Genomic DNA, 9795 nt, shown 5'->3' on the forward strand with positions numbered 1-9795 from the left:
AAGCGTATCTCACGTGGCCAAAACATCAGCCGCTTGGGCACCACATGCTTGACCAGACATATGTTGACCTGCCATGCAGCTCATTGGCAAGCGTACCTCAAAGACCCACACCAAAGAACAAAGCGGACCTCTCCTTGCTCCTCATCAGCTGGCATCTCCAACCCCACTAGACCTTCAGTCCTCTCTGAAACCTGCTCTGAGAGGAATGAAGGTGTAGAATTAGGTGTGCCACAGCCAAGTGCTTCCGGGAACTCTGCTAGTGGTACATCCACATCCGATTATAGCAGGCAAATGTCCCTGCCCCAGCTGCTGGACCGGCGGAAGAAGTTTACTCCCAGCCATCCACATGCCCAGCGGTTGAATGCTAGCTTGGCTAAATTGCTAGCACTTCAACTGCTGCCTTTTCAGTTGGTAGACTCGGCCCCCTTCCGTGAGTTTGTACAATGTGCGGTTCCTCAGTGGCAGGTCCCCAAACGCCACTTTTTCTCACGGAAGGTGATTCCGGCTCTCTACCGGCATGTGGAAGGCAATGTCCTTGCCTCGCTGGACAGGGCGGTCAGCGGTAAGGTGCATATTACCGCTGACTCATGGTCCAGCAGGCATGGACAGGGACGTTACCTGTCTTTCACGGCCCATTGGGTCACTCTTCTGGCTGCTGGGAAGGATGCAGGACAAGGTGCAGTAGTGTTGGAGGTTGTTCCGCCACCACGCCTCCAAAATGCTACTATTGGTTGTGACACACCTCTCTCCTCCACCCCCTCCTCTTCTTCTTCCTCCATGGCCTCTTCCAGTGCTCTGTCCTCAGAACCAGCGGTGCTCCGTAGGCGTTGCAGGGGCTACGCAAGTACGCAGGCAAAACGATGCCATGCCGTGCTTGCGCTGGTTTGCTTGGGGGACAGGAGCCACACTGGGGCGGATGTTTTGTCAGCTCTGCAGGGGCAGGCCGAGAGGTGGTTGACGCCACGCCAGCTTAAGCCAGGAATGGTGGTTTGCGACAATGGCACCAACCTCCTCTCCGCCCTCCGACAGGGACAACTGACCCATGTGCCCTGTGTAGCTCACGTCCTTAACCTGGTGGTGCAGCGGTTCTTGGGCAGGTACCCCGGCTTACAGGATGTCCTGAAGCAGGCCAGGAGAGTCTGTGTGCATTTCCGCCGATCATTTAATGCCTGTGCTCGGCTGGCTGAGCTCCAAAAGGAGTTGAACCTGCCCAAGAACCGCCTTATATGTGACATGCCCACCAGATGGAACTCAACATTGGCCATGCTGCAGCGGCTGCACACGCAGCAGAGGGCCATCAATAAGTACCTGTGCGACTACGGCACCAGGACAGGGTCAGGGGAGCTTGGTTTTTTCTCACCACGCCAGTGGGGCATGATCAGGGATGCATGCACTGTCCTGTCTCCGTTTGAGGAGGCCACAAGGATGGTGAGCAGTGACAGTGCATGCATCAGTGACACTGTACCTCTTGTCCACCTCTTGGAGCATACACTGCGTGGAATAATGGACAGGGCACTTGAGGCAGAACAGAGGCAGGAAGAGGAGGACTTCCTTGCCTCTCAAGGCCCCCTTTATCCAGACAGTGTTCCTGCTGTGCCACCCATCACACAGGAAGAGGGTGAGGAGGAGGAAGAAGAGGAGGAGGATGATTGTGTCAGCATGGAGGTGGAGGCTGGCACTCAGCATCAGCATCAGCAGCAGCAGTCTTATAGGGATGATTTACAGTCCCAAGAAACACGTGGACTTGTACGTGGCTGGGAGGAGGTAGCTGCGGATCATGTTGTCCTTAGTGACCCAGAGGACTCCGGACCGAATGCCTCAGCTAACCTACGCTGCATGGCCTCCCTGATCCTGCAAAGCCTGCGGAAGGATCCTCGTATTCTTCGGATCAAGGAGAGGGACCATTACTGGCTGGCCACTCTCCTTGATCCACGGTACAAGGGTAAGGTTGCCGACCTTATCTTGCCATCGCAGAGGGAGCAGAGGATGAGACATCTCCGGGAGGCCTTGCAGAAAGCTCTGTGCAACGCGTTCCCAGAGACTGGGAGGTCACAAACTCCTGGTCCTGGACAACGTGTTGCTGAGGCATCAGTCAGAAGGAGCGGTGGAGAAGGTGGCCGTCTGACTGATGCTTTCAGACAATTTTTTAGTCCGCAGCCCCAAGGTATGATTGGTTCCAGCACCCATCGCCAGCGTCTAATTTACATGGTGCAGGAATACCTAGGGGCAAAGTCAGACTTGGACACCTTTCCCACTGAAAATCCTCTGGCTTACTGGGTCTTGAGGATGGTTCACTGGCCAGAGCTTGCACAGTATGCAATTGAGCTACTGGCCTGTCCTGCATCCAGCGTTCTTTCGGAACGCACCTTCAGTGCTGCTGGTGGCTTCGTTACCGATCACAGGGTGCGCCTGTCCACTGAATCAGTTGATCGACTGACCTTCATCAAGATGAATCAGTCTTGGATCACCCACAGCTACCAAGCACCTGAAGCTGATGTAACCGAATAATTTTTTTTGAAATACCACATCCCTTCAAGACTGCCTATGCTGATGCTGAGTGACTGTCCTGTTATGTTGATTGTCTATCCTCTTCCTCCTCCGCTGATATGTTGGAAGAACATTTTTGGTTCTGGGTGATGCCAGCAGCCCAATTTTTCTGCCCCTGTTTAACAGGGGCGTTTAAGTACAATTTTTGATGCAATGCTTTGCAGCAGGGCTAATTCCTGCAATAAAACTAGAGTATATGGCAGAGGTTGCAGTGTGATGGCACCAGTGCCTAAGGCCCAATTTTTCTGCCCCTGTTTAACAGGGGCGTTTAAGTAAAATTTTTGATGCAATGCTTTGCAGCAGGGCTAATTCCTGCAATAAAACTAGAGTATATGGCAGAGGTTGCAGTGTGATGGCACCAGTGCCTAAGGCCCAATTTTTCTGCCCCTGTTTAACAGGGGCGTTTAAGTACAATTTTTGATGCAATGCTTTGCAGCAGGGCTAATTCCTGCAATAAAACTAGAGTATATGGCAGAGGTTGCAGTGTGATGGCACCAGTGCCTAAGGCCCAATTTTTCTGCCCCTGTTTAACAGGGGCATTTAAGTACAATTTTTGATGCAATGCTTTGCAGCAGGGCTAATTCCTGCAATAAAACTAGAGTATATGGCAGAGGTTGCAGTGTGATGGCACCAGTGCCTAAGGCCCAATTTTTCTGCCCCTGTTTAACAGGGGCGTTTAAGTACAATTTTTGATGCAATGCTTTGCAGCAGGGCTAATTCCTGCAATAAAACTAGAGTATATGGCAGAGGTTGCAGTGTGATGGCACCAGTGCCTAAGGCCCAATTTTTCTGCCCCTGTTTAACAGGGACATGTAATTACAATTCTTGATATAATATTTCACAGGAGGGCCCCTTCCTGTGCCCACCCAGAGTAACGGTAAGGACTTATAGTGTTGTGGCACCAGCACCACAACCACCAAAGGTCAATTTTTCTACCACTGTTCAACAATGGCATGTAATTACAATTCTTGATATAATCGTTCACAGCAGGGTGCTCCAGCGCCCACCAAGAGTCACTTTGAGGGCTTACAATGTTGTGGCAAAACCAACACCTTGTTCCGCCATTTCTGCAGAGCATATAGGGCAGGCCCCTACTTTCAAACATCCAATTTACAAACATCTCCTACTTGCAAACGGAAGGAGACAACAGCAAGTGAGATGAAAAAAGATGAACGACAAAACAAATTATACAGGGGTGATAACCCTTCCCTATGTTTTCCAAAAAGCTTAAAAATAGTTTTTTTGACTGGAGCTACATTTTAAAAATGTACCAGTTGAAAATTACAAACAGATTCAACTTAACACAACAAACCTACACAGTCCCTGTCTTGTTTGCACCGCCTGTATACTGCTGTTCTGAGTATATAGGGCCTGGGGGCCACACGCATTTCCTTTTTTAATATGGGTACGGGGTTCCCCTTAATATGCGTACAAGACCCAAATAGGCTGGTAATGGGCAGGGAGGGCTACCCATGCCATTTTTCTGAATGATTTTCAACCATATTGCAGGAACCAGATATAACATTAAAACCGCAAGCAGTTTTAAATGGTGTTATTTCCGTTTAATGTCATTTTGTGCAGGGACTGTTCTAAACACGGGAAACACGTGGCACTTCACAGGCATACTACAGACACCCCCCAGGCACCATATTTAAAGGAATATTTCATTTTTTTTTTCACTTTAATTGTCATTAAAATCAGTGCTCCCGCCAAAACGGCCGTTTTTAAAACTTTTTTTTGCATTGACCCATGTCCCCTGAGGCAGGAGTCAGGTCCCCAAACCCTTTTTAGGACAGTATCTTGCATATCAGCCGTTAAAATTAGCACTTTCCATTTCGAACGTTCAAGTCCCATAGACTTCAATGGGGTTCTAACGTTCGTTACGAACGCGGGGTCCGTTCGAAAGTTCTGGTGCGAACCGAACCGGGGGGTGTTCGGCTCATCCCTAATGTAAACTACTGGAAGAGTACTGTGGAAGACTTGAAAGACTACTTTGTAACTTCTGGGAGGGGATAGAATGGATAAAACAACTTCACTATTTTAATTATCCTTCTTCTTGGTACATGTCACAACAAAAACATGTAAAATTGTAAAAATTTAAACCAGAAATTCCAATGTCAAACTGCTGCTTCAATAAAGTGCCCCCAATATGAAAACTATGTGAATACGATTACAAAACCTCCAAACATACAATGCAGCACTATGTGTTACAAATTATATACATACATATAAACACGATTAAATCATAAGTCACATAATAAATGCTATGTAAAAAAACTGTGCAAACACCACACACCACAGTTTAACTAATAAATGTATCTAATAGTATAATCCATAAATCTATAAAAAGTCCACAAAGAGTCCAAACAAATAAATGTGATCTCTATGATCAAATCCTCAATCTGATGCTCAGTGCCTTCATCACCCTCCAGCCAGACACTTACCACTAAGATATGCTTCTCTAATTCAAGACTGACATAATGCACTTTACACCAATGACTTTTTCACTGGTCTGTTTTCTGTAGACTTCACTCAATAAGACAACAGATCTCTCCTCTTTTCCCTCCTGTTGGCTGAATAAACCACTGATTCAATATTTTTTTCACAAAAGAAAAAATATAATGAAAAGTTAAGATGCAGTGGTACTTGGAAGCAGATCAATTCCCACAATTATTGGTACACTTTTTGCAGCAAGTCAACACAATCAACAATGGAAAAGAGGAGAGATCCACTGAAATCTGTAGTAGTGAAAAGTCACCGGTGTCAAGTGCATTGTGCTGATCTTTAACCATGTTGGCTTAACACCAATGTAAAAATGCATAAAAAAACAAAGGAGAAGATTTAAAAAAAATACAAGGCTAAGGGATCAACATTAGCATTCCAGCTTTACTAAGAATGCAACAAGAAATGTAAGGGTGCAATCAGGTTCGGCTGAGATAGAGCGCAAAAGGCACATAGTGGTGGAGAGTAAAAAAATCTTTAAGTAAGTAAATAGTATGAAAGGGAGGTCAGATAATACTGGTCCCATAAAGAACGATGAAGAGAATCTGGCTACTAAGGATGGAGAGATGGCAAAGGTATTGAATTTATTCTTCTTCTCAGTCTTCACGAGGGAATGGGGGGGGCTTCATTAACCAAAACTGCAATGTTTATCCCCATGACATGTCACAGGAAGCACCCTCATGGCTAACAGAGGACAGAATTGGAAATAGACTTGAAAAACTTAACATTAATAAGTAACCAACACCAGAAGGCTTGCACCTGAGGGTCCTTAAGGAACTCAGTCAAGTAATTGCCAGATCATTGTTCTTAAATTTTACAAACAGTCTACTAACTGGGATGTTACCAGCTGATTGGAGAAAAGCCAATGTAGCACCAATATTTAAAAAAAAGGCCAAACGACATCCTTGGGAATTACAGACCAGTTAGCCTAACATCAATTGTATGCAAGCTCTTGAAGGGGATAATTTTAGTAATGACAACAGTATTATTAGCAGTTATCAGCATGGATTCATGAAGAATCGTTCTTGCCAAACCAATCTATTAACCTTCTATGAAGAGCTGAGCTGTCATCTAGATAAAGGATGGCCTGTAGATGTGGCTTATCATGATTTTGCAAAAGCATTTGATACAGTTCCCCATAAACGTCTACTGTACAAAGTAAGGTCTGTTTGCATGGACCAGAGGGTGAGTACTTGGATTGAAAAGTAGCTACAGAGGGTAGTGATAAAACTCAGAATGGACTGGGGTGGAAAGGGGGGTCTCCCAGGGTTCTGTCCTTGAACCAATCCTATTTAATTTATTAATAAATTACCTGGAGGATGGGATAAACAGCTCAAGCTCTGTATTTACAGACGATACTAAGCTAAGCAGGGCAATAACTTCTCCACCGGATGTGGAAACCTTGCAAGAAGATTTAAACAAATTAATGGGGCAGGCAACTACATGGCAAATGAGTGTCAGAATGTTTATACTGAAATATTAATCAGTTTTATATTTATGAATACAAGCAAGGATCTAAATGTAAAGAGATTCCTATGTATTTCCACAAATCAACAAATAACTTCAATTTGTTTATTCGCGCTAACCTGAAGACGAATGGAATACAACGGTGTGCAAATATATATATATAGGCGTGACTGCGAGCCAAGCCGAGTACACAGGAGGTCCAGCTCTGTTTATTTTGGCAATAACAAGGCTGGAGATGCGCACTGATCATGTTGCAAAGAGGGGCAAGACTGGAGATAGGCACTGATCATGCTGCAATGATGGGCAAGGCTTCAGATGGGCACTGATCAGACTGCAATGATTGGCAAGGCTGCAGATGGGCACTGATCAGACTGCAATGATTGGCAAGGCTGCAGATGGGCACTGATCAGACTGCAATGATTGGCAAGGTTGCAGCTGGACACTAATCATGTTGCAATGATGAGCAAGGCTGCAGATGTGCACCAATCAGGCTGCAATAATGGGCAAGGCTGCAATGAGGGGCAAGGCTGCAGATGAGCACTGATCATGCTGCAATTGTGGGCAAGGCTGCAGATGGGCACTGATCATGCTGCAATGATGTAGAAGAAAAATTGCAGCTCAAAAGCTCCAGACCTGTGGAAGGCACCCACCCAATATGATCTTGCAGGTGCTGGCTCTGCTCAATTATGCTGCAATGATGGGCAAGGCTGCAGATGGGCACTGATCAGACTGCAATTATTGGCAAGGTTGCAGATGGGAAGTAGCCAGGCTGCAATGATGGGCAAGGCTGCAGATGGGCACTGATCAGGCTGCAATGATGGGCAAGGCTGAAATTATGGGCAATGATCAGGCTGCAATTATGGGCAATGGCGAAGCTGCAGATGGGCACTGATAAGGCTGCATTGATGGGCACTGATCATTATTTTGCTTCAAAGTAATTTATTTAAAAAAAAAAAAGTTTTTTTCCCTGAAACTTTCCTCTTAAATTGAAGGTGCGTGTTATATGCTGATAAATACAAAAATTAAATAGTTGATCATTCTTTCAGCAAAATGTGAAAATAACAAGGTGCTGAGATTGACACATGACCTTTCTAAGACAACCGACATTAGCAAGCTCAAACTACTTTAAACAGCACATGGATGACCTTGTTATACCATGTACAGAATTGGTGCTTTAGTCAAACTTGATTTCCTACAGATAAATAGAAGTTTATCCTTTACCAGAGGTATCAAAATCTCTTGTCTGAGAGAGTCAGATGTTTGTTCCAAAAGGAAGAAAAAGATATTACGCCAAAAAGATAACAACATACCTATTACCCTGGCATTAGGTCTAAACAGGATCCCACTCAAACCTCGTCTAAGAGAATGCTTAAAAAACATAAACATCCCTTGTAATAGAAAAGACCTCAGATCTCATATCTACACTTAAATGCAATTAAAAAAAATATATCATTTAATTTTTTTTTTTTAAATGGCCTTTTAAGAGCTGTGGGCGGAAGTGACGTTTTGACGTCGCTTCCGCCCTGCATTGTTATGGAGATGGATGGGGGCCATCTTTCCCTCACTCATCTCCATGCCCAGCCAGGGAGAGGATCCGATTGCCTCTGTGGATGGATCTGGTAGGAGGCGGAGGGCACCAGTGTGCCGCGGGAGGGAGGCCCCCTCTCCTGCCACTGATAAAAGTGATCTTGTGGCAAATACACTGCAGAGACCACTCTTATCAGAAACTGGAGCTGAACAAGAGGATACCGGGGGGGGGTGGGGGTTATGGCAGCTAACTGCTACCATAACAACGATATCTTCTGTCAAAGTTACGACGTATATCGGGATGCAGCGGTCCGGAAGTGGTAAATGTTGAGATACAGTGAAGTGTATCTTTTTCTGAAATAAATGTTCCTTTAAACAATGTTGCTGCTTTTATTTAATTTTTTTCTCATCTATTGTGTTTTTAAGAATGCTAGAATGTGGAATATTTTGATGTTTTGTTAAAATATATTTTTTGCTGTCACTTTCACTTGTTGCTCTCCATCTCACAAAAATCTTTATCCAAACTCACACAGGTGTCTTTACAAACCACAAACAATACCATTGCTGATGCAAATTTAAAATGGGTCACAATTTTGTGTGTTTTTTTATCATTTCCAAATAATCATAATTTTAGCCCAAAAAATGTGATATGTGTACCAACATCAGAAATCTGAATGTAATTCCCCAAAATTAGAGGGTAACATCACTATTCTACACTCACCCACCAAATATCACAGAATAAATCAAGAAGAATAACTCTTGAGTAATGTAATTCCACCATCTATATGTCCAAAGAAATGCAGTATATGTGTGTTTATGTGTAGGAGGTTTCCACACGTGTGGATTAGAGGTTAAAACTTCTGTTTAGCATCTTTGAGGGTCTGGATTTGAATCCCAAGCATGATGCTTCATGTAGAGATGTTGTCTCATCTCCCTATGTCGTTGAACATAACTCCTGATTTAGGTCCTAAAACTATGTCTAAATGTAGTTCCACCACCATTGTAAATCTTGCCAAATACACTATCTTGCCAAAAGTATTGGAACACCTGCCTTTAAACACACATGAACTTTATTGGCAGCCCAGTCTTAGTCCGTAGGATTAAAATTTGATTTGGCCCAACCTTTGCAGCTATAACAGCTTCTGGGAAGGCTGTCCACAAGGTTTAGGAGTGTGTCTATGGGAATGTTTGACCGTTCTTCCAGAAGCACATTTGTGAGGCCAGGCATTGATGTTGGGCGAGAAGCCTGGCTTGCAGTCCCTGCTCTAATTCAAAAAGTGTAGCACTAGTGTGTACAGTGAAATACAGTAGGTCACCGTGATATTGTGTCAATCTCGCCACTTTTATCAGCGCAATTGACACCGTGCGAGCCCCATGGCGGGAGCCAGTGCTGAGCTGGCTTGCATCGGGAAAGGAAAAATGTTTTTTTCCTTTCCCAATGAGCGACAAGCATTGCTGACATTGAGGCTGGGTTCACACTGGTGCGGGGATCTGACTTGGATCCCCGCCAATACCAGGCACTGTGTTTGGTATGAATCTTGAGGGAGAACTCCACACCAAATTTTAAATAAAAAACCGGCATGGGTTCCCCTCCAAGAACATACCAGGCCCTCAGGTCTGGTATGGATTTTAAGGGGAACGCCATACACCAAAAAACGGCATGGGGTCCCCCAAAATCCAAACCAGACCCTTATCCGAGCATGCAGCCAGGCCGGTCAGGGGGTGGGGACGAGCGAGCACCCCCCCTCCTGA

This window comes from Lithobates pipiens, unplaced genomic scaffold, assembly GCF_037356315.1.
Source record: "Lithobates pipiens isolate NorthernLeopardFrog02 unplaced genomic scaffold, aLitPip1_a1.2 Scaffold_3, whole genome shotgun sequence".
In the NCBI taxonomy this organism is placed as follows: domain Eukaryota; kingdom Metazoa; phylum Chordata; class Amphibia; order Anura; family Ranidae; genus Lithobates; species Lithobates pipiens.